Source organism: Mesoplodon mirus (assembly GCF_964341445.2).
Source record: "Mesoplodon mirus genome assembly, chromosome: X".
In the NCBI taxonomy this organism is placed as follows: Eukaryota; Metazoa; Chordata; class Mammalia; order Artiodactyla; family Ziphiidae; genus Mesoplodon; species Mesoplodon mirus.
Window position 1 is genome coordinate 43,452,396 of NC_138981.1, and position 24,393 is coordinate 43,476,788.

The 24,393-nt window shown below is 42.7% G+C and overlaps 1 protein-coding gene across 4 annotated transcripts in view; it reads left to right on the forward strand.

The window, feature by feature from the left end:
* Positions 1–570: 570 nt before the first annotated feature.
* JADE3 (jade family PHD finger 3) overlaps positions 571–24,393 on the forward strand; it is a 163,086-nt gene continuing 139,263 nt past the window's right edge. The window contains exons 1-3 of one of the 4 annotated variants that reach the window (XM_082610006.1): positions 1,063–1,119; positions 4,081–4,461; positions 4,679–4,762. The gene's annotated coding sequence lies outside the window, so the exon portion shown is untranslated. Of the gene's footprint in view, positions 659–1,009; positions 1,120–4,080; positions 4,462–4,678; positions 4,763–24,393 lie in introns of those variants that run through there. The other 3 variants (XM_082610007.1, XM_082610008.1, XM_082610005.1) reach the window with 3 other exon arrangements.

Consider the following 24,393-nt stretch of genomic DNA (forward strand, 5'->3'; position numbering starts at 1 on the left):
ATTAGAAGATATTGGCTTACAAATGTGGGACAGGCTAAGTAAATCCAAAATCTATAGGGCATGCAGTCAGAAAGGAATGATCAGGCCCACTCAGATTATCCAGGATAATCTCCCTTACTTTATGTCAACTGATCAGGAGCTTTAATTACGTGAAAATACCTTCACAGCAACACCTTGGTTAGTGTTTGATTGAATAAATGGGGGCTGTAGCCTAACCAAGTTGACTCATCAAAAAGCCACACATCATAAACCACTTGTGCTTGCAACTGAATAAATTTATTCTGTTAATAGCCACTTTGGCTTGATTATTATAGGTAATTCAAGTGCAAACGACTTAAATCAATAGTGGCCGACAACGAGTTGTATACATGAGGGTCCGCTTATACAACTTTAGAGTTGAAAGGGGCCATGAAAAGCTTAGGTAGTATTTCAACACGGCCCAGGAACCTCCCCGTCGTCAGCGCCTCCGGCCCTTAGAGGCGCTGAGGCGCCTCCCGATAGCAACGCGCCCAGCAGGAGCAGAGAGGAACCCACCTGGAGCCCGGCGCCGCGGGTGCGGGAGCCCTAAGTGGGCGGAGCCTCGAGGCGCGCGGTGGTAGCGACGGCGCCCAGCCCGCCAGAAGAGCGCGCGGCGGGTGGACGGCGGGGAGCCAGTCGGGTAGGGCGAGCGCGGACAGCGGTTGGCTGCGTGGGGGGGGCGGTGAGTGGAGCGCGGGGGCTGGGGGGACGGGGGGAGGAAGGAAGGGGAAGAGGCGGAGCGTGGGAGCGCACAGTGTCAGGAATACAATAGTGCTCCGCGCCGCTTCAGCCGCCGCCGCCGCCGCCTCCGCCGCTGCAGCCGCCGCCGCCCAACCGCCTGCCCAGCGCTGAGGCCTCACGGGCCGGGCGGGCGAGGGCCGAGGGCGGGAGCTGAGGCACTGGGGGCGGCCCCGGCGGATCCCGTGGCGGGGCGGGGGGCGGGGGGCGGGGGTGGGGAGGAGATTAGGGGGCAGGTGCGAGGGAGGGGAGAGAAGAAAGCGAGCGGTTCGGGGGGCGGTTACCACCCCTACCCGACTCACCAGGCACGTTGCCGGGCCCGAGTGTGGAGCCGGGAAGGAGCGGCGACCGAGCTGCGCGAAGGTAAGCACCGCTGAGGCTGGACGCGGGGCGAGCGGGTTAGGGGGCGTCGCGTTGGGTGGGCAGCGGGAGTGGCGGCCTCGGGGAGTGGAAACGGGCGCCGCGGAGCGCAACGTCCCGGCCCAGCCTCGCCGCGCTCCGGGTCGCTCCGGCTCCTTACAGCGGTGGCCTCCGGCGTCCCCAGCGCCTTGGGGCCGAGAGCGTGTGTGGGCTAAGGTGAAGTGCCCGGTGGTCCCTCGGCCGGCCGGCGCAGCGCCGGGTGGCCGGCGCGGGGGCGGGGGTGGTGGGGGCGCCCGGCCGGGCTCGGCTGCGGCTACACTCGGGCAGGAATTAAGCGCCATAACTGTTGCGACCGTTCCCTCCGGTGCCCCATCCTGACGCCCCCTCCCTCCCGGTCCACTGCCTGCTCTCGGGGCTCCTGGGGTCAGACCCGCGGCGGGAGGACCTGCTCTGCTGGCCGCCTGGGGCCGGATGCTCCGGGGAGCGGGGGCGCGCCCTGACTGTTTCGATGTTGGGGGGCGGGAAGAACCGAGTCCCGGAGACTGGGGGCCGGGCGGTGCGGGCGGCGGCGAGGTCCCCGGTGAGCCCGGGCGCCCCGCGGGCCGGCGAACTTTCCCTCCCCCTCGCGTCATTGTTCCGGCGCTCCGGGTCCGGATCCGCGGTGAGCGCCGGGCGGTCCGGGGGCGGGGGTGGTGAAAACGGGAGGGCTTTGCCAGTCTTATGGGAAAAATTTCCCATCGCTGGGCACGGCAAAGTTAACTTTTCTCCAGCAATCGAGTTGGTTTTATTCCCTCCGCCGTGGGGCAATCGATTTAAAAAAAAGAAAAGAAAAGATAGCCTCCCTCCAATCTTGTTCTCTCGCTTTTCAGAGCCACTGCTTCGGTGAAGTCTGGCTTTAAATTGCACCGGGCAACCTGCGTTTATTATCTGTGAGGAGGAAAGGGGGGGGGCGGGATTTCGAGTGTGTGACCGTAATGGTGGTATGTGAAGGCATGTTTAAAAGTTGGTATCATTGTGTAGCCCTGGGACATATGCAGCTCCTAAGCATTTGGCAAGAAACTTGTTTGGCCGCTTCTCTGGGTTTCTGAGTTGCAGGGAAATCCATGGTCTCAGATGTTAGAGAGATTGTTTTTGATGTGAGATCCGTTGATCTGTGAAGCTGAGGTTGAGGTCCCCGTGTCCCCCCCCCGCGTCCCCCCACCCCCCTGCCGTCTGATTGTGTAAGAAATCAAAACCGTGTTGATGGTGATTCCAGTGGCCTGGAGGGAAAGGCGACCTCATTCCCTGATAAAGATAACTGTCTGCTTCTCTCAAAACTGGCAAAGTAATGGAAAATAATTTAGGTAAAGACTGGTTGCACAACATCTTGGCTTAGTTTAAGCAACCCAGAATCCACTTTCCCAGAGTAGTTCTCTTAAATACCTTCCCTGCAGCCATTTCTTGTCAGCCTGGGGGTGAAGGCGGGGTGTGAGAAAGGAGTCGGCCTGAACAAAGCATCGCGTTTTTATTTAATTTAATACTTTCATAACATCTGTAAACAATGGGAATGTGGATCCCAGGCCTCTGTACCTTTTGAATAGTGTAGTTCTCATGCTTTTATAGTATCGTGTGATTACTCTCTGGATAAGTGAAAATGTGTGTTTATTTTCTCTTTTGTTTAGCCTAGGAGTATTCTACCTCTATAACATATCATTTTCTTTTTCATTTAAAGTGAGCTCTAAATTTAAATACTTGAACTGTAAAAGGATAATGACTCTCTCCAAGGGTGGGAGAATTACACGAGATCTCAGTGTTGGCTACCATCATTGACACCTTTTCTTCAGCTATGCTCTTCTCTACAATTTTGTTTGCTAGAGAAGTGCTCTTAACCCAGTATTGGTGCCTTGACAGAGTTTCTTGCATTCTTCATCCAGTCAGTTCTGGAATACTCGGGGGTCCTGGTCTGGTTCTAGAACCCACATTTTCGTTCTCCCACTTTTCTGAGTCGTGTTGCTGTGCCTTAGCAGTGTGGTAAATGCCTTCTCACCTGTAGGAGTTGGTGAATCTTGTTCACAGGTAGGGGAAAGTGAAGAATGGCCTCCCACTCCTTCCTGAAGTGTTTGTGATCATCTGGCCTCCAGGAGTGACTTGGAAGCAGCCTTAGGGGTGACCGGGACCCACCTTCTGGCCTGTAGAGAGTTCCCAGGAGCAAGAAAGGTGATGGTGCAGGGCGCTCGTCATAGGTGAGATGTATGAGTTAGCGAAAGTTAAAATATTTAAGAACAGAGGATGTTGAAGGCTGTAGGTTGAGTATGATCTCCTTTGGTAATGCTTGTTTTTTCCCTCCTTTGTGTTCCACTGACCCTAACAACCCATTTCTGCCCTAAGCTACACAAAAGCATTTCTTCTTTTTGCATGCTACTTTGAGGTCTGGCTGGAACTAAGCAAGTATTTTGGGGGAGGCAGAAGGCATTGGGTGTTTTTGAAGACATGGCATTACAAAGGGCTCTAACAAGCCTTGATCAGGGATACAGAGGTTGAATATTATCATAGGACATAATGTACCTACCTCCTCATAGAGCTTACACAAAACAGGAGCTGAGGAAGGTAGAGATCATATGCTGGTTTACATTAAGAAAATCTCTCATCAGGGGATAACTTACTGTGACCTTTACTTATCTCACCTTATAAGTGAGGGGTGAGTATTGGGTGACACCCATGTGGCACTTTCCTGAAATGGCTAATATGGGGACACTTGAATGGTTTACAAGTTTCTACCTGTTGTTCCACTTACAGTGACTGGGAAAGCTGAAGCATTCTGGTTTGTGAGGTGGGGAAGTTCTAGGATGAGTAGGTAGAAGTGATGAACGAATAAAAGAGTGCTAGCAAGTGGTCATTACAGACCAAGTAACTACTAGCTTTGAGTTTTCTGTTTTCTGGAATCTTTGTGACTCCCCCATGGTTATTTTTGCCTCCTTCCTGTAGATCTCTCCATAGACAACAGCAGCAAAGCTCTTACCATCAGAACTGCCTCTGTGCATCTCTTGCCGGGGACAGTGAGCAAGAAGTGTCCTGGGGAGAATTTGTGTGACCCTATAGCTGAGCTTGGGAAAAGGAAAGTAAGAACTCAAAGGTAGCCGACTGAAGAAAGTAGGGGGCCCGGTGTGGGGAAATAGTACTGGGGTGTTGTCCAGTGGGAGATACCTATATGTTCATTAATGCTCTTCAAGCAGTAAATAATTTAATTTCTGTCCCAACCCAGAAGCTGTGGCTGAGCCCTGTTACCTAAAGGGCTTTTTGTTGGCTGAAACGCAAGGAAACCTGAGTCTGGAGTGTGTTTTTTGGAACAGCTGACAAGAGAATATGGTACCAGCATGGCCAGTACACTAGACCTTGTGTGTTGCAATCTCCTGGGAAATTTGTTTTTTAGATTTTCAAAACTTCTTATTTTGATACAATTACAAAAAATGTTCTAAGAATAGTACAAAGAACTCCTTTATTCCCTTCACTCAAGTTTACTAACAGTTTGTTCCCATTTGCTTTATCATTTGCTCTTTCTGTTTCTTTTTATGAACAATTTGAGAGTAACCATTGAGAGATTGGTATTTGTCAAAGGCATCTGCATGAAGGTGGCCCAGGTGCAGCTGTGGGGTGCAGCAGAACATTGGTGAGTGAAATCTACCTAAAGCTGTAAAGCACACATTTGTAAATCACATGGAATCTCTGGTGCTAAATATAGAAATCATTATCAATTGTAAAAGTGGTTAAGGTAAACTCCCCTTTTGTCAGCGTTTTTGTCAAGTTTGTTCTTAGCTCTGCCAAACTTTAATAGTTATGAAAATCCATTCCACCACTCCCCCAACTTTGCACCTATAATATATTCTCCAACATTTTCATTTAATTTATTTAGCAAGCACATATTTACTAGGGGTGTAAGAGGTGAAAGATATTGATCCCCTTGAGAGCTCAACATCCAGTGGAAAGTTAATAAGGAAATCTATCACCTCAATCAAGGGGAAGAGTATTCTGCTAAAGGGGTTTACAGGGGTAATTGGAACAGCAAGCTGGTTAAGGATTTGAAGAGTTAGATACCTGGGAGTCCTTTGGGAAGTATGGTAATGTGAAGATCCGTCTTTTCTGAGACTTGCTGCTCTTAGATGACAAGGTTCATGAGTTAGGGAAGCCTTTGGTGTCATATCCAACACAGGCTGTGGGGTCATGCCAACTTGCATTTTAATCCATCACTTGATTTTGGCCAGTTACTTAACTTCACCGTGCCTCAGTTTCTTAATCTGCCAAACCACACCTCCGAGATAATAATTAATTGAGGTAATAATTGCTCTGTCAGGGTTCCCTGGTGGTGCAGTGGTTGAGAGTCCACCTGCCGATGCAGGGGACATGGGTTCGTGCCCCGGTCTGGGAAGATCCCACATGCCGCGGAGCGGCTGGGCCCGTGAGCCACGGCTGCTGAGCCTGGGCGTCCGGAGCCTGTGCTCCGCAACGGGAGAGGCCACAACAGTGAGAGGCCCGCGTACCGCAAAAAAAATTAAAAATAAATAAAAATAATTGCTCTGTAAACGTTCATTTCATCTGCCCTTCAAAAAATACAGTATGGGGGGAATAGCATGAAAGGTACTAGGTATTAAGGTGAAATCCAAGGAGGTGTTTCTATTTTTCTGCAAATAAATATCTAATTATTAATTGCACTGAGTTGTGATGGAGATCACTATGAGATAATAGCAATAACAGCAGCGATGATTTGTTAACCATTTCTTGTGTGCTAAGCACTGTGTTAAGAGCTTATCACAGGGCATCTTTCTGAGGCTCAAAGAGGTGAAGCAAAGGTAACGTGCCTAAGGTCACACAGCAAGTAAGAGGTAGAATGCTTCTGAGAGGGAGATCAGCAAGGTGCCCTGGAGCCTGAAGGATGAGCAGGAAAAAACAAGGTAAAAGTCAGAGAGAAGGGATTGCTAGACAGAGGGAACAACAGGTGTTGTAAGGGCACTGAGATGGGAGAGAGATATAGAAAGGATCCACAGAGGTTTGGCTAGGACCTGGGGAAAGAGATGAGATAGTCAGGGGAAAATTGACAGGGCCTTATGGGACCTCATTAAGGAGCTTGTGTTTTATTCCAAGGACTGGGGGAGGCTGCTGGAAGGTGTTTTTCAGTGTGTGTGTGTATTTAAACCAGAAAGGCATCTAGTGAGGCCTAAACAAAAGTGGCTTAAGAGAGTCATTTCCCTTTCAGTGTCCCACTTTGTGATCCAATAGAGGCAGTGTTTCTGGCCCAAATGTGTAGATCTTTTTTTTTTTTGGCTGTGTCGGGTCTTAGTTGCGGCACACAGGCTTCGTTTAGGCAGGTGGGATCTTCTGTTGCGGCACGCGGGCTCCAGAGCGCGTGGGCTCTGTAGTTTGAGGCACACGGACTCTCTAGTCGTGGCACACGGTCCTAGTTGTCCCTCGGCGTGTGGGATCTTAGTTCCCTGACCAGGGATCGAACCCATGTCCCCTGCATTGGAAGGCGGATTCTTTACCACTGGACCACCAGGGAAGTCCCATGTGTAGATCTTAAACAATTTTTACTGCCCACCATTAACATGGCTAAAAAGAGTTGCTGTAATGCTGGAAGAAGCTGGTCCTGTAGAATGCTTCTAGAAGGAGGTTTAATTGGGCTCTTATATCTGATGCTTTTTAGGCTGTATTAAGGGAGCTCTTTCAGCTTTCACCAAGCCCTGTCAAATGGGAAAAAAAAAGTAGAATTGAAGGAAAAAGTAATTCCTGGAAACCTGAGTTGTTGTTCATGTTAGAAATGGAACTGTCGAATATATAAGACTTTGGTTTAAATATATCATGATAAAGATGCTTCAGTGAAAAAATGGAAATTTTTTGTGGAGTGTGTGTGTGTGTGTGTTTGGTGTGTGCCATCCGTGATGGCAGACAGTGCATTTGTGAGAATCTGGGAAGACGGATGAATTTTTTCAATACTTATATATTTATTTATTCTCATCCAGGTACTGCAGGTTTTTCTGTTTGAAACTATTTCTTATGTGCAGAGTAAACTTCATAGGGAAAATCAGTGTTCTTTTCCCCTTTCCATATGTAGTGGACCACAAGCATATTTACTTTGAAGTAGCCTATGTCAATTAGCTTTTCTTTCTTTTTTTTTTTTTTTTGGCAGGGAGGGTAGTTAGCTGGCAGCTGGATGACCTAGGATGGCCTCGCTCGCACATTTGGTAGTTGGCAGGCTGGTTGGTCTAGGAGGCCCTAAGCTGGGATGGCTCATCCCCACTCCAAGTGGTCTCTCATCCAGCTGGCTAGTCTGGACTTGTTAACATCGTGGTCTCAAAGGCACAAAGAGTAGCAAGCGAGAGCAAGCACCAGTGCACAAGCACTTCTCAAGTGTCTGCTTGTGTCACATTTGATATTGTCCCATCAGCCAAACCACAGAAGTTCTTCCGTGGCCAAGCCCAGAGTCGTTGTGGGAGGGGACCCTCCAGGGTGTGGACATAAGGAGATGTGAGAAAATTGGGGACCATTACCACAGTAATGCATAATAATTATTAATGAATATAACCGCTTTTCCTTTGATAAATCATTTTAAATGCTCATTTGTAAATGTAGTGTATTCTTGAGACTAAGTAATATGATCATGCCACGTCTCTTCTATCGAGTGTGGAGCTGAGTGATGGTTTTTCTAGGAGGAAGCCAAAGGGAGACAGTGTGGCTCTAGATGTAGACACTCTCATGAATGGCTTGGCTGCTCACTGATCTTGTGTGGCTATTATGAAAGGAGCCCCTGGGTTTCCTCAACCTCCCGTTCAAGCTTTATCACAAAAACTGCAGTGTACTAGACTGCACTAGGTTTTTTTTTTTTTTTTCTTTTTGCGGTACGCGGGCCTCTCACTGTTGTGGCCTCTCCCGTTGCGGAGCACAGGCTCCGGATGCGCAGGCCCAGCGGCCATGGCTCACGGGCCCAGCCGCTCCGCGGCATATGGGATCCTCCCAGACCGGGGCACGAACCCGTATCCCCTGCATCGGCAGGCGGACTCTCAACCACTGCGCCACCAGGGAGGCCCTGCACTAGGTTTTGTAGTCAAGCAAAAAGACGGTTAATTGGGAATCCATCACCACCTGAAAGATGAGAGAAACATTTGCATCCTTTCTTAATAACCTTTACGTGATTTATAATTTTACCTAAGAGAAGCAATCCTTATTTAGGCATTGTAATAAGGACAAAGGATTCTCTGTAGATACGTTTTATTTGGTCAAGATTTTAAAATCTCCCTGTGGTTGCAGTGAAGAATCCACCATTGTGCTGTAGAGTGGCCAGTGACTAGTAATTTGGGGAGTCAGCCTTTGGCTTTTGCTTGTGAAGATTTTAGAAGTAACACCTTTTACACACCTGAAATAGGCTTTACAACCAGCTTGTGGCTTGAAATACATTACATGAAAATGCAGCTGGACCCTAGGAAGCATGTGTGGGAAAATGAATAGAAGGCTCACTTTGTACATCTTAGAGCTGTACATTTCTCTAGAAAATTGCCTGGTGATAGGAACTCAGCTTCCTTTTTTTCCTCCTAGGATAAAAATTAAAAATGAAAAATCCCTGACATTTTAAAAGTCAGTGACTTGCACCGGTCAGAATGGCCATCATCAAAAAATCTACAAACAGTAAATGCTGGAGAGGGTGTGGAGAAAAGGGAACCCTCTTGCACTGTTGGTGGGAATGTAAATTGATACAGCCACTATGGAGGATAGTATGGAGGTTCCTTAAAAAACTAAAAATAGAAGGACCGTAAGACCCAGCAATCCCACTACTGGGCATATACCCTGAGAAAACCATAATTTAAAAAGAGTCATGTACCAAAATGTTCATTGCTGCTCTGTTTACAATAGCCAGGACATGGAAGCAACCTGTGTCCATCGACAGGTGAATGGTTAAAGAAGATGTGGCACATATATACAATGGAATATTACTCAGCCATAAAAAGAAACGAAATTGAATTATTTGTAGTGAGGTGGGTGGACCTAGAGTCTGTCATACAGAGTGAAGTAAGTCAGAAAGAGAAAAATACCGTATGCTAACACATATATATGGAATGTAAAAAAAATGGTCATGAAGAACCTAGGGGCAAGACGGGAATAAAGACTCAGACCTACTAGAGAATGGACTTGAGAATACGGGGAGGGGGAAGGGTAAACTGGGACAAAGTGAGAGGGTGGCATGGACATATTTACACTATGAGACGTAAAATATATAGCTAGTGGGAAGCAGCTGCATAGCACAGGGAGATCAGCTCGGTGCTTTGTGACCACCTAGAGGGGTGGGATAGGGAGGGTGGGAGGGAGGGAGATGCAAGAGGGAAGAGATATGGGGACATATGTATATGCATAACTGATTCACTTTGTTATAAAGCAGAAACTGGCACACCATTGGAAAGCAATTATACTCCAATAAACATGTTTAATAAAATAAAATGATATCATGGAGATAAGTAATTAAAAAAATAATAATCCATAGGTGTGGTGTGTTTGGTAGGCAAGCCTTCAAAGCATGGTGTCCATGGGCGAAATTTTAAAAGTTGTCCTTAGGAACATTTAGACGTAGGGGAGTCCTATATAATATCCAAAGATTGGACCAGATGCCCCCTTTTGATGGTTTTACTTGTCCTCCCAGCATTAAAGAATCACATTCACCAAAAATTTAGTGCATTGCTGTACTTCATAAAGAAGCTGCAAAAAGTAGCTCAGAATCAACTAGCGCTCGAGTGGTTGCTATGTACCAGGCCTATGTGTAGGCACTCCTCAAGTGTGTAAACCTGAGTACCTCCCCACAAAATAAGTAATTCGGATAATCACTAAATGCTATTTTTATACTTTTTTAAAAAGCTAACTGTTGAGGACACTGATGAGGCATGATTTCTTGGAACCCCCATGATATGAACCATCTATAATTTCTCAGATCGTAAAAGAAAACACATCTTTTTACAGGAAACCTCCCCAGTTTTAGGAGCACATTGAGGAGAGAATTGACAAAAACAGCATGCCCACTCAGATATCTCCCTAGAGTACTATGTCATTAGAAAATGCAGTGGAGGTCCCTTTCTTGCATAACTGCTGCATGCTATGGTCTGGCTCAGTCTGAGCAAGCACCAAGGGCAGAGGAGATGTGTTTTCCCTTGGAGAACTTTTCCCTATCCTATGATGTATGCACAAAGGGCCATCCATTCACCTACTAGACAGTGGATAAAGCCCTGTATGTGTAAAGAGGAACCTAAATATCCTTTCTTTTCCTGTCGATTAGTTTCAGTTGTTTTGTAATGTCTTCCCATGACACAATCCATCAACTGAGGACAGTTCTTCACCTGTGATTTCAGGGCAACTAGGTGGAACAGAAATCTTAAGCACACAGACTGGGAAGTCATCTCTGAACTGTTTCCTCACTGGCTCCCCTCCCGCGATACCACTAACAATCCAACACTCAAGTTTACCTGGAGCCTTTCCTCACAGCTGGATCATCCTGTCCTCTTCTTCCTGCCAATCAATCCTGCCTGGGCCAATTCCAAATTCTTGGAAATTCTAGCTTGAGAGATTCTCCATTTCCCCCAAACCCACTCACTTGGATGTTATCCTCTGCGCCATATTCTCGCATTTTAAGTCCTGTCTTTTTTTATTCACTTTGGCACCTAATGCCATACTTCCTTACTCTGTGACCTATTTTGTATACACATGACCTGAAGCTTTACAACTAGACTGCCTCTCCGGTAGTGATAGTAGAGCTTCAAATTCTCTACGTTCTGTCTCTCACAAATACCTGAAACAGAATTGTTGCCTGCTGGTTTTTTATTTTTTATTGAAGTATAGTTGATTTACAATTTTGTGTTAGTTTTAGGTGTACAGCAAAGTGATTCAGATACATGTGTGTGTGTGCGTGTGTGCGTATATATTCTTTTTCAGATTATTTTCCCTTATAGGTTATTACAAAATATTGAGTATAGTTCCCTGAGCTATACAGTAGGTCCTTGTTGGTTATCTATTTGCTGCCTGCTGTTTAACAAACCACACATCACTTCTCATTTTGTGTTTAAAAAAATTGCACATAACGTGTTCTAATGGCCACATAAATCCTGTGGAAAACAGTAGTTTGGAAAAGAAATATACATTTTGCAGACTGTCAAAAGAAAACTGGTGTTTTCCTATGCTGCCACTGTGAAAAGTGTGGCTGTACAGAGCATGGCTCCGTAGTTTAGATTACAGTCAAGACTGCAGGCAGCTTTTCCCTAGCTGCATCATGGTTTCTAGCCTCATCCATGATTCCTTGCCCACTTATAATGTTAAAGAGCACTAGGATTTTTTCTTTTCAAATACAAACAAAACTTTGACTGTAAACAGTTGTATCCTACTTGTCTCACATGAAAGTCGATTCTTATACAGGAGAGAGGGGGGTGTGTTTGTGTGTGTTATGAACCTAAATTTAGCTCTCTCTAGGATAATCAATTCAATCCAGGATAAACATTTTTTTATGCTTCTAAATAAACCTACCTGTAGAAGCTCCAATTATGCCCTTTAGCCCCTTGAGGAGAAACCATGTAGGCACTTGCCTTTAGGGAAACTGTCTCTAGGCTGATTTCTTGCCATGATCTCTGTGCCGCTCCAGGTCACACTCAACTTCCTTCCAAACTGCTGTTCATAAAGATGCAGGCTCTTAAGGGTGTCTTCGCTACACCACCATACCCACTCTTGCCACTAAGCCACCATGTACTCCTGGCTGATCACTGCATAGTAGGTATACCTGTACTCCTGAGAGCCTAGCAGGTAAAGTCCCCCACACCCAAGCATAACCTCTCCCACCATCCTTACCACTTATGTCTTAAATCCTCTTCTCTACCCACTCCACCCAAGTGTGCATTCACTAGAGTCTAAACGTACCATGAGTCACCCTGCCACTCAGTCTGTACTGCCTCTGCCTGAAGTTCTCCACATTCCTCTGTTTGTTCTATCTGCACATTTCTCAGGATCCACTCAAAAGCTCATTTTTTTCACCTCAGTGGTTCCTTCCATCTCTCAAGGCCCACAGGACTATGTGCTCAGCACTCATTTTCCCAAATGGAATGGTGTGATAGAGTGCTTAATGGCCACCAAGTCTTTTCATTTCTGTATATACACCACTTTACAGTGTGACTTTGCAGCTCCTCCCATCAGGAGGTGGAGTCTGTTTCTCTATTCCTTGAATCTGAGCTGTTCTTGTAACTTGCTTTGGCCAATAAATGCAGCATGAGTAACTCTGGGTGACTTCTGAGCCTAGGTCTCAAGAAGTCTTGTAGCTTTCCTCTTCTCCCTGAGAACGCTGAAGCAACCATGTGAAGAAGCCCCAGCTAGTATGCTGGAGGAAGAGAGATGATAAGGAGAGCCCAGTCAACAGCCAACCATCAGGCATGTGAGTGAGGCCATCTTAAATACTCAACCCTAGTCATATTGCCAGATGACCAACTTCATGAGGAACTCTCGGAAAGACTAGCAGAAGAACCACTCAGCTGATTCTAGCCCAAATTGCTGACCCACAGAATTATGAGCACATAAAATGGTTGTTATTTTAAGTCACTAAATTTTGGGGTGATATGTTATGCAGCAATAAATAACTGAAAGAGCAGGTTTTGTACTGCTGTATTCCTGGCATCTAGAGGGCATGTTCATGGTAGGTTGTCAGTAAGAGATTGCTGTGGATCACTGTCATCAAGGTGTCACTCCTCTTTGCTTAGTAGACAACCAAGCTTCCTAATCCTCATGTCTCTCCCTGGCTCTCAAACAGTTCAAAGCTTGGGCTCAACACTGTCTTCCAGGATGACTCCTTGCAGTTCTTCTTCACTCCACTGGACCAACATCCATTCATTTGCTCCCTTCACAGCCCTTTGACAGGTCATATCTTTCAGCTGCATGCTGCATCCCTCACTAATTACTTCGTTCACTAACCCTGAGGGGCAACCCATGGACTGCCTCAATGCCATAAAGCTGTTCTCAACTTCCCAACCTTCCACCATCACTCTGAACCCTCACTACCTGCTTCACATGTGCTTACAATTAGGAGAGACCAAAGAGGTTGTCTAGGACAACCTCTTCCAGTTATGAATGAGGAAAGAAAGTCCCAGATAAGAAGTAATAATAATAAATGGCTTATTCAAGGTCACATGATGTCAGTATCAATACCAGAACCCACACGTCATGCAGATTATTACCTAGTAGATTGCTTATTTGTGCTTGGTTTGTGTGTGTGCAACTGTGCCCTGCAGTTTAGACTGTGGTAGTTCTTTGGACAGTGGCATCATATTTTTTACTTCTGCTTTTTCACACTCTTCCTGCTATCTGCAAAGACTGACCAGTAACTACTGGACACGTCAGTAGTCAGTAAATGCTTGTTGATTAATTGACATTTAAAAGGAAATTATGCTTGGAACCGTTCTGTATCTTGTTTTTGGTGGTAATTACAACCATAGGTATTTGTCAGAACTTGAACTGTACATTAAAAAGGGTAAATTATACTGTGTATAAATTTTTAAATTAAGGTATAATTCAAAGCAATTATGCTGAAGAGATCTATTTATTTGATAAATGTGGCTAAATATATTATTGTGAGAAAAGAAATTTGGCCCTTTGAAAATAAATTTGTATATAATAGGCACTCAGTAATGTTAGTTTCCTTCGTTCTTGTGCACAAATGCTTCATGATTACCTGTCAAGACTGCTAAAGAAAGCATTCCTGCCCTAGGAGATGACTGGGTCTCAGATGACTTCTAGAAGATCCTATGATTGCTTTGAAAGGTAAATAAATGACTATTTTGAAACACATGTGTAAAGTAAAATATAGAAGCGCTACTACACTATTCCAAAGGTGGGCCCCCTAGAACCTTAATTTTACTTCCAAAGACTTAGACTCAGGTATAAAACTACTAACCCTCTGTTAATAGAAATTATTTTAAAGCTTAAAAAATAATACAAAAGGACGACCAAATGTCCTTTCATTGTCATTCTAGAGTATTGACTGAGAGGCCCACCCAAGGATTATTTAGTTCCTTAGGGGATTACATCCTTGTTTGGCTTATTATTCACTAATGATTAGGGTCCAGACTTTTTGAAGTGACATGTTAACTTAAAGATTTTTGTCTGGTAGAGATGAAAAAAATTTGTTTGGTAGAAGAAATAATCCCAAAGACTATGGATTAACTGTCCTATAGTGCATTAACCACTTTTCTATCTAATTTGGCTATCTTATTCTAGCATTTTTACTTTCAGTATCTATATATACTGAATCTCTCAAATATTCTTTGAATCAGCCTTACATAATGCTGGGTCCCTCACTAATAAATTAGTCTTCGACATGTGTTCATTCTGTATTTGTATGTGAGTCACGTTCTTAATTTTGAAAATTATATTGTAATTATATATATTATATTATACCCCTAACATCCTACAACATTGTCTGTGGACCATGCCCCATCCTGTACAAAGTCCCTGATATCTACTACTGACTGCTGGTTTTAATGCTGTAAGAGCACCTTGAAATACCTTTGTGATCATGCTGGTACCTGAAGAGGTCTTCTCAGGAAAAAAACTGGATACCTCTGCAGGTGCTCAAGAAAACTGCAGAAGGACTTTCTGGAACTACTCTCACAAAATGAGAAACTGATGTCTTTCCTATCATGTTACTGTTCTATCTGTAAACCAAGAGGATGACATTAAGAACCTTTGTTTTAGAGATCCAGAACAAATAGACTCACACTGGGCCCTTCTTTCCTGTCAAACACTATTCCTATAATTCGCTTTTGCTAGTAATGGCCATAAAATAACTATATTGGAGCAAGAAAAATTGATAAACTACCAGCTGCCTCAAAAATCTAATAGCTTTGGCAAAATATACTGCAGCTTGTTGTGATAGAGCCTCCTTTTCCCTAACAAGTTTTATTTTAACACTTGCCTTTTCACACTACTGAATAGTATAATCAAATTAACAAATTCAGCAAATGCTCAGTGAGTTCCAGGCACTAGACACTGCTCAGCCCTGACTACCCTCACCCCCTTCCCCAAGGCAGCTCAACTAGTACTCAGTGTCAATCATTGGTTTGCAGTTGTCCAGGATGAAAATGGAGAATAGAGCCCAAATGGAGGGTTGCAATCTGCCCTGTCAGCATCCAAGAGATTTAAAATGGAGTCAAGCAAAAGAATGGATCTCTTTCACATTAATAAAATTTAATGATCTACAACACCACTGAGTATTAAATGCATACAGATTTGAAACACCCTGCGAAACAGGAAGGGTGGGTTAAAACGTGGTTCACAAACAAACTGGTATTTATAAATATTCTGAATCAGCTTGACAACTTTATCGAAAGAGGTATGAAACAAATATCTTCCAATAAACACTCAAACTCAGAAATAATCGAAATATGGTGCCCATTCATACAAAGACCAAAGTGCCAAGTTTCCATGCAGTGTAGGGAATCCTCTGCAAAGCAAGTCTGAACCAAAATTATAAAACACGAAGGAGGAGGGCGTGAAGTGGGTTGAGGACATAGAACAGGAGTAGGAGTAATTTTTTCAACCTACTTTTCCCCTGGTGATTATTAAAACAATTCTGTAATATTTCACAATAGAATGTTTTTGAAAAAATAATCTGTTTGGGCCAGCTTCTGCCTTGGGATGTAGGGAGCTGGAGGTAGTGTTGCTCTTACTCTTACAATTAGCCAAACTAAATTAAAATTTATGATTTTTATTGAGCCCATCAGAGGAGTATTTTACTCAGATATTTGTTGAGAGGAGTATTTGTTCAAGTATTTTGCTTTAATTTAAATTTGGTAGTTTGTGTTCTTGCTGTGGTGGTTTGAGAGTTTTGTTTTTTGTTTTGTTTTGTTTTGTTTGGCTGCATCTTGCAGCCTATGGGATCTTAGTTCCCCGACCAGGGATTGAACCCACACCGCCTGCATTGGAAGCGCAGAGGCTTAACCACTGGACTGCCGGGGAAGTCCGAGAGTTTTTTTTTTTTTTAATATTCTGAATAAAAATCCTTTGTTGGTTATGTGATTTATCAGTAAATATTTTCTCCACATCTGTGGCTTGGTTTTTTATTCTCTTAATGGTGTCATTCACCAAGCAAGATTTTAATTTTGATGAAGTCCAATTTATCATTTTTTAAAAGGACTCATGTCTAAGAACTCTTATATTAACCCTAGATCATGAAGATTTTCTCCTATGTTTTCTTCTAAAAGTTTTGTAGTTATATGTTTTACATTTAGATATGTGCCTATTTCGAGTTAATCTTTGTACATGATGTGAAGTTTAGGTGGAGATCTGTTTTTTACATATGGATGTCTAATAGTTCCCACACCGTTAGTTCAAAAGACTATCCTTCCTCCTTTAAATTGCTTTTGCACCTGTTTCAAAAATCAGTTGCCTATATTTATGTAGGTCAATATCTTAACTCTCTCTTTTGTTCCATTGTTCTGTTTTTATCCCTTCATCAATACCACTGTCTTGATTACTGTGGCTTTATATTATGCCTTAAAATCAGTGTGTTTCTCCAACTTTATTCTTCTTTTTAAAATTTGTTTTAGCTATTCTAGATCTTTTGCTGTTCTTTATAAATTTTAGAATCATCTTGTCTATATTTACAAGAAATCCTACTGGCATTTTTGTTTGAATTAGGTTAAATCTAATGATGAATCTGATGACTTTGGGGAGAAATGACATCTTTAATATGCTGAATCTTCCACCACATGAATATAGTATACTTCTCCATTTCTTTAGATTTTCTTTGATTTTTTCATGGAAGCCTCTATGTTTTGTAGTATTCAGCATAGAGATCCTGTACATGTTTTGTTAGATATATACCTGAATGTTTCATTTCTTTGGAGCTGTTGTAAGTGATACATTTTTTTAAAGATTCAGTTTCTAGTTGTTTATTGCCACCATACAGAAATATGATTGATTTTTGTATTGACCTTATATCCTGCTTCCTTGCTAAGCTGTTAGTTATAGGACTTAAAAAATAGATTTCTCTGATATATTCTAAGCAGTCATGCTGTTTAGGAGTAGGGATACTTTCATTTCTTTCTTTCAATCTGTATACCTTTTATATATTTTTTGTCCCTTTTTGCACAGGCTAAGGCTTCTAGTATGATATTTAATAGAAGTGATGAGAGAGCACACCTTTTTCTTATTTCACCTTTAAGTTCTTTATCAAGTTGAGGAAGTTCCCTTCTATTCCTAGTATGCTGAGAGTTTCTATTATGAATGCATTTTGAATTTTGACAAATGGTTTTGTCCTCATAAACTGATATTATCATTTGGTTTTTCTTTTTTAGATTTAATATGTTGATTACATTGATTGATTTTCAAATATTGAACCTGCTTTTCATTCCTGGGAGAAACCCCACTTGGTTGTAGGGTTTTATATATTGCTGTTAGATTTGCTAATATTTTGTTGAGGGTGTTTGCTTTTATATTCATGAGGGCTATTGGTCTATAGTTTTCTTTTTTGTATTATGTTTGTCTGGGTTTGGTATCAGGGCTTCATAAAATGAGTTGGGAAAGATTCTATCTTCTCCTATTTTCTGGAAGAGATCTTGCAGAATTGGTGTTATCTTTTCTTTTTTAATTTTTTTACTTTATATTTAATAATTTATTCAATACTCATATCAATCCTATAAGTACAATACTATTATTTTCCCCTTTTGAACCAATAATGAAACATTCTGAAGCACAGAAATGTTAACAGTTTCCCAAGAGCACAGAATTAGTAAGTGGCTGAGCAGAGATTAAAATTCAGGAAGTCTGACTGTAGTCCCTGTGCCATAACCACTTGCCTATAAAATGGTGTTATCTTTTCTTTAAATGTTTGTTGGAATTTGCCAGTGAAACCATCTGGGCCTGGGCATTTCTTTTAAAAAAGATTTTTAGCTGTGAATTTAATTTCCTTAATAGATGGGTCATTATTCAGGTTACCTGTTTCATCTTCAATGAGTTTTAGTAGTTTGTGGTTTTCGAGCAGTCTGTCCATTTCATTTAAGTTGTCTAACTTATGTGTGTAGAGTTATTCATGGTAGTATCCCCTTATTATCTTTTTATGTCTGCGGGGTCTATAGTGATAATCTCCTCTTCATTCCTCATATTGGTAATTTGCTCTTTTTTTTCTTTCTCAGTTTTGCTAGAGGTTTATCAATTTTATTGATCTTTTCAAAGGACCAGCTTTTGTTTTCATTTATTTTTCTCTGTTGTTTTTCTGTTTTCAGCTTCATTGATTTCTGCTTTATCTTATTTCCTTTTTCTGCTTGCTTTGGGTTTATTTTGCTCTTTCTCTAGGTTCCTGAGGGGGAAGCGTAGATTACAGTTTACCCTTGAACAACAGGGGTATGAACTGTGCAGGTCCACTTATATGTGGATTATTTTCAATAGTAAATACTACAGTACTACACAATCCACATGGTTGGTTGAATCCACAGATGTGAAACTGCCAATACAGAGGAACTGAGGTTATGGAGGAACCATGGATAGGGAGGGCTGACAATAAGTTAGATATGGATTTTTGACTATACAGAGGTTTGGCACCCCTGACCCCTGATTGTTCAAGGGTCACCTGTATTCATATGAGAGATTTTTCCCCCTAAAATATCACTTACTGCTATGAATTTCCCTCTAAGCCCACAAACTGAGTTATGTTATATTTTCATTTTTCTTTAATTAAAAATATTTTCTAATTTCCCTTAAAAGTTTCTCTTTGATTAATGGGTTATTTAGATATATGATATCCAATAGCCAAGTGTTTGGAGCTTTTCCTCTTATCTCTCTATTGTCGATTTCTATTTTATTTCCTTTATGGTCAGGGAACATATTCTGTATGATTTCAGTTCTTTTATATCTGAGGTTTGTTTTGTGACCCAGGATGTGATCTTTCTTGTTGAAAGAATATATATTCTGTGATTGTTGGATAGAGTGTTCTGTACATATAAGCTAATTCCACTTGGTTGATAATAGTGTTCAGTTCTTACATATTCTTGCTGATTTTCTGTCTGCTAGTTTTATATATTTATTAGAGAGGAATGTTGAAGTCTCTAACTATAATTGTGGATTTTTCTACTTCTAATTTTAGATCTGACAGTTTTTGCTTCACATATTTTGAAGCACTGTTGGTAGGTGTTTACACATTTAGGATTGTTGAGTCTTTGGGGTGAATTAAATAACCCTTTTAGCATTATGACATGTCTCTATATATCCCACTTTATCTTTTCTTTTTAGTTTCATAGACATTTATTCTATTATTGTGTATAGTTGAACAAGCTCTACACACAAAATTATATGGTTTAAGACTTTTTTTTTGAGTGGGAAGAAATTTGGGTCTCAAAACGTTTTGCGAGCCTGCTACATGTTTTCTGGAAATCATTAAGTGGACCTTTCAAGACCCTTGAAGAAAATACGAGAAAAATTGGTTCAAGAAAACCAGCAATTATATTTCGTAATTAACCTACCTGTTAAGATAGCAAACCAAGAATTGGAAAGAATTTGGGCAATTCCTCTTCCATATTTCCTATACACTCAAATCCACCCTGGGAAACAGAACATGATGCAAGCAGAATGTGGTGGTATGCCCAGCCACAGCTGGTGGCCTGGCAAGTTTGTGGAATGGTGAGGCTCTTGAGGGTAGGTTGAGCAGGGATGAGAAAAATAACTGTAGACAACACATAAAATTGGAAACCAATTGAACTTGTATTGACACCAACTACATGACTTTTCTAAGTATCCTTATGGGAATGGATAAAGTGGCTTGACCCAAAGTAACACTGATTAGACTTAGCAGTGTTACTTTTAAATAAAACCAACCCTGTTTTCCCCTCTGTGGTGGCTTAGAGAGTTCATAATCGTCACAAACTAATATTACAGGTAAAACATTTAAAATTTTGATCCAAGCTTTTTCTGTCCTCCCACACTTGAAAGGTATCTGATGGACACCTATTTCCCAATCCTAGCATTACTAGCTTACAAACCTTAGGGCTAATTAACTCCCTTCTCATTTACCAAATGTTCAATTTACATCAGTTTCAGTATACACCAGTGTACATACCATGACTATTTTGCATGAAGTTCAGTATTCTATAGATCCCAGTCCTGGGATTAAACCAGTAGCTCCCATCTTTTATGTGAACATCAGTGGTACCATGGAGGCCAAGGCAGTTTAATTTAGGTTAACCAGGATGTTTTCATTTGTAAGAGAACCCTCTTGCAACAGGTTTATTCAATTCTCTTAAAAATGGTGACACTCCTTTACTTTTCGCCTTTCGGAGGCAGCTGTTACATAAATGGAATATTAGATTAAGTCTAAAAATGTGGGCCCTAGTCAACTTTCATTGTTTTTCTGCATATGATCATGATACACGATCAGGACATCCTTCACATTTCCAAGGATAATCCAATTTAAAAAGTTTGTCCTTGACTTCCGGGTAAGATGGCGGAAGAGTAAGACGCGGAGATCACCTTCCTCCCCACGGATACACCAGAAATACAGCTACACGTGGAACAACTCCTACAGAACACCTACTGAACGCTGGCATAAGACCCCAGACCTCCCAAAAGGCAAGAAACTCCCCACATACCTGGGTAGGGCAAAGCGGAGAGATCCCCACACAGAGGATCGGTGCCGAGCGGCACTCACCAGCCCGAGAGGCTTGTCTGCTCGCCCGCCGGGGCGCGCCGCGCTGGAAGCTGAGGCTCGGGCTTCGGTCAGAGCGCAGGGAGAGGACTGGGGCTGGCGGCGAGAACTCAGCGTGAAGGGGGCTAATGTGCCACAGCTAGCCGGCAGGGAGTCCGGGAAAACTCTGGAGCTGCCGAAGAGGCAAGAGACTTTTTCTTCCCTCTTGGTTTCCTGGTGCGCGAGGAGAGGGGATTAAGAGCGCTGCTTAAAGGGGCTCCACAGACGGGCGCGAGTCGCGACTGAAAGCGCGGAGTCCAGTGACGGGCGTGGGATGCTGGGGCTGCTGCTGCTGCCGCCAAGAAGCCTGTGTGCGAGCGCAGGTCACTGCCCACACCGCCCTTCCGGGAGCCTGTGCAGCCCGCCACTGCCGGGGTCCCGGGATCCAGGGGCGGCTTCCCTGGGAGAACGCACGGCGCGCCTCGGGCTGGTGCAACGTCACGCCGACCTCTGCCGCTGCAGGCTCGCCCCGCACTCCATGCCCCTCCCTCCCTCCCGGCCTGAGTGAGCAAGAGTCCCCGAAGCGGCTGCTCCTTTAACCCTGTCCTGTCTGAGCGAAGAACAGACGCCCTCCGGCGACCTACACGCAGAGGCGGGGCCAAATCCAAAGCTGAGACCCAGGAGCTGTGAGAACAAAGAAGAGAAAGGGAAACCTCTCCCAGCAGCCTCAGAAGCAGCGGATTAAAGCTCCACAATCAACTTGATGTACCCTGCATCTGTGGAATACATGAATAGACAACACATCATCCCAAATTGAGGAGCCCGGAGTCAGTGCTGTGCCTCTGAGGTGGGAGAGCCAACTTCAGGACACTGGTCCACAAGAGACCTCCCAGCTCCACATAATATCAAACGGCAAAAATCTTCCAGAGATCTCCATCTCAACACCAGCACCCAGCTTCACTCAACGACCAGCAAGCTACAGTGCTGGACACCCTATGCCAAACAACTAGCAAGACAGGAACACAACGCCACCCATTAGCAGAGAGGTGGCCTAAAATCATAAAAAGTCCGCAGACACCCCAAAACACACCACCAGACGTGGACCTGCCCACCAGAAAGACAAGATCCAGCCTCATCCACCAGAACACAGGCACTAGTCCCCTCCACAAGGAAGCCTACACAACCCACTAAACCAACCTTAGCCACTGGGGACAGACACCAAAAACAACGGGAACTACGAACCGGCAGCCTGCAAAAAGGAGACCCCAAACACAGTAACATAAGCAAAATGAGAAGACAGAAAAACACACAGCAGGAGAAGGAGCAAGATAAAAACCCACCAGATCTAACAAATGAAGAGGTAATAGGCAGTCTACCTGAGAAAGAATTCAGAATAATGATGGTAAAGATGATCCAAGATTCTATTTCCCAGATCCAAAATCTTGGAAATAGAAAAGACAAAATGCAAGAAACAGTTAACAAGGACCTAGAAGAACTAAAGATGAATCAAGCATCGATTAAAAACACAATACATGAAATAAAAAATACTCTAGATGGGATCAATAGCAGAATAACTGAGGCAGAAGAACGGATAAGTGAGGTGGAAGATAAAATAGTGGAAATAACTGCTGCAGAGCAAAATAAAGAAAAAAGAATGAAAAGAACAGAGGACAGTCTCAGAGACCTCTGGGACAACATTAAATGCACCAACATTCGAATTGTAGGGGTTCCAGAAGAAGAAGAGAAAAAGAAAGGGACTGAGAAAATATTTGAAGAGATTATAGTTGAAAACTTCCCTAATATGGGAAAGGAAATAGTTAATCAAGTCCAGGAGGCACAGAGAGTCCCATACAGAATAAATCCAAGGAGAAATACGCCAAGACACATATTAATCAAACTGTCAAAAATTAAACACAAAGAAATCATATTAAAAGCAGCAAGGCAAAAACAACAAATAACACACAAGGGAATCCCCATCAGGATAACAGCTGATCTCTCAGCAGAAACTCTACAAGCCAGAAGGGAGTGGCAGGACATAATTAAAGTGATGAAGGAGAAAAACCTTCAACCAAGATTACTCTACCCAGCAAGGATCTCATTCAGATTTGATGGAGAAATTAAAACGTTTACAGACAAGCAAAAGCTGAGAGAGTTCAGCACCACCAAACCAGCTTTAAAACAACTGCTAAAGGAACTTCTCTAGGCAAGAAACACAACAGAAGTAAAAGACCTACAATAACGAACCCAAAACAATTAAGAAAATGGGAATAGGAACATACATATCAATAATTACCTTAAATGTAAATGGACTAAATGCTCCCACCAACAGACACAGAGTGGGTGAATGGATACAAAAACAAGACCCATATATATGCTGTCTACAAGAGACCCACTTCAGACCTAGAGACACATACAGACTGAAAGTAAGGGGATGGAAAAAGATATTCCATGCAAATGGAAATCAAAAGAAAGCTGGAGTAGCAATTCTCATATCAGACAAAATAGACTTTAAAATAAAGACTACTAGAAGAGACAAAGAAGGACACTACCTAATGATCAAGGGATCGATCCAAGAAGAAGATATAACAATTGTAAATATTTATGCACCCAACATAGGAGCACCTCAATACATAAGGCAAATACTAACAGCCATAAAAGGAGAAATCGACAGTAACACAACCATAGTAGGGGACTTTAACGCCCCACTTTCACCAATGGACAGATCATCCAAAATGAAAATAAATAAGGAAACACAAGCTTTAAATGATACATTAAACAAGATGGACTTAATTGACATTTATAGGACATTCCATCCAAAAACAACAGAATACACATTTTTCTCAAGTGCTCATGGAACATTCTCCAGGATAGATCATATCTTGGGTCACAAATCAAGCCTTAGTAAATTTAAGAAAATTGAAATTGTATCAAGTATCTTTTCCGACCACAGTGCTATGAGACTAGATATCAATTACAGGAAAAGATCTGTAAAAAATACAAACACATGGAGGCTAAACAGTACACTACTTAATAACGAAGTGATCACTGAAGAAATCAAAGAGGAAATTAAAAAATACCTAGAAACAAATGACAATGGAGACACAACGACCCAAAACCTATGGGATGCAGCAAAAGCAGTTCTAAGAGGGAAGTTTATAGCAATACAATCCCACCTTAAGAAACAGGAAACATCTCGAATAAACAACCTAACCTTGCACCTAAAGCAATTAGAGAAAGAAGAACATAAACATCCCAAAGTTAGCAGAAGGAAAGAAATCATAAAAATCAGATCAGAAATAAATGAAAAAGAAATGAAGGAAACGATAGCAAAGATCAATAAAACTAAAAGCTGGTTCTTTGAGAAGATAAACAAAATTGATAAACCATTAGCCAGACTCATCAAGAAAAAAAGGGAGAAGACTCAAATCAATAGAATTAGAAATGAAAAAGGAGAAGTAACAACTGACACTGCAGAAATACAAAAGATCATGAGAGATTACTATAAGCAACTCTATGCCAATAAAATGGACAACCTGGAAGAAATGGACAAATTCTTAGAAATGCACAACCTGCCGAGACTGAACCAGGAAGAAATAGAAAATATGAACAGACCAATCACAAGCACTGAA